This window comes from Schistocerca serialis, chromosome 3 (assembly GCF_023864345.2).
Source record: "Schistocerca serialis cubense isolate TAMUIC-IGC-003099 chromosome 3, iqSchSeri2.2, whole genome shotgun sequence".
NCBI lineage: Eukaryota > Metazoa > Arthropoda > Insecta > Orthoptera > Acrididae > Schistocerca > Schistocerca serialis.
This window is the reverse complement of record NC_064640.1, coordinates 1,052,844,713-1,052,846,311: the sequence shown is the minus strand read 5'-3', so window position 1 is coordinate 1,052,846,311 and position 1,599 is coordinate 1,052,844,713. Positions and strand designations below refer to the sequence as shown.

The 1,599-nt window shown below is 39.2% G+C and overlaps 1 pseudogene; it reads right to left on the bottom strand.

Annotated features, from left to right (window-relative positions):
• Nucleotides 1–1,217: 1,217 nt before the first annotated feature.
• LOC126472354 (5S ribosomal RNA) lies at nucleotides 1,218–1,335 on the bottom strand (annotated as a pseudogene).
• Nucleotides 1,336–1,599: the final 264 nt, after the last annotated feature.

The window sequence follows — 1,599 nt, the reverse complement described above, 5'->3', positions numbered from 1 at the left end:
ACCAGACACATACAGAACATTCATCACATTTCACAGACACCAAACAACCACAGATAAAATCACACACTAGTACACAGAGGAGTAAAAGCCGAAAGGCTACAAACTCCCCCACACACTTCCCCAAAGAGGGCAAAGTATTAGATGAGAGTGAGTGAAGAGAGATATCAGCCCGCGACCGACGATATCCCTACACTTCGCCTGAAGGTGATGGAGATGCATTCCATCCAAACTTTGCTACGAGACGACGACGTTACTCGGCTGACAACCCTTGAAGATTTCATATAAGTCCCTTTCCCTGTCTATCTATATGATTTAACGAACCATGAAATTTTGAATAACTAGACCTAGCATCCTCATTTGAGGGCACTGTTTAGAAATTGCTGTTTTGAATAATAAAGAAATAAAACCTTAAGTATTGTTAATCCATTATGAAAGGAAATTTTACATTACAGTTATATAAATAATTAATGGACTTAAAAATTTGTATTAAAGACAGCATTAACATTAAATAAATGCTGCACACTGAACAGGAACAAACTAACTTCAACAGACACTTATGACGAATTGCAGTAATTTTTCAGGCTGCATTCTGTTAGCTTAGTACCCATTGCTTCACTCACACAGACTTTTTTGTTTTTACATTTTTCACAAACTGCAACGACTTCTAAGATTTTCACGCTGATTAAGTACAGAGAAGCATGGTGTTTTCCGACTGTATTTCTAATCAAAATCTGATTTTGGTAGCTGTAGTCTACGGTTTTTTTTAAGTATGTTTCTTGTGATCTTGTGGTGACATTTCCATAGAAAGCTTCATCTCATAATACATACCTATTTTCACAGATTCTGTTTTAAAATTATTTTAATGTAACGAAACATTTACTTAAAAATTTTGATCCCCTATTTCATCCCCTTAGGTGTCGAATTTACAAAAACTATTAAATATGTATTTTTTAATTTATGACAAAGAAGCCAAAGGTCCATAGATTTAGCATTGGAAATGCTTTCATAATGAAAAAGCACTCCGCCTTCAGGCCACGAGTGGCCTATTGGGACCATCCGACCGCCGTGTCATCCTCAGCGGTGGATGCGGACAGGAGGGGCGTGGGGTCAGCACACCACTCTCCTGGTCGTTATGATGGTATTCTTGACAGAAGCCGCTACTATTCGGTCGAGTAGCTCCTCAATTGGCATCACGAGGCCGAGTGCACCACGAAAACTGGCAACAGCGCAAGGCCCCCTGGGTGGTCACCCATCCAAGTGCCGACCACACCCGACAGCGCTTAACTTCAGTGGTCTCTCGGGAACCGGTGTATCCACCGCGGCAAGGCCGTTGCCTTTCATAATGAAATAATTTCATAAAACTTTTTATTTCGTATTTCAGTCCTTTATGGTCTCGAGTTTCCGAAAACAATGAAATGCATACATCTTAAATTTCCAACGCTAAAGTGAAATACTAGTTTTCATAAATATACCTTTAAAAATACTTAAGTAGTCCTTAACAACGATTTATTTTCAAGAAAACTTTCACCCACTAGTTTGCCCCTTACAGGCTGGATTTACATGTGCTGAAGTGTGTGATTTCTCTGTCAGACAAAAAAG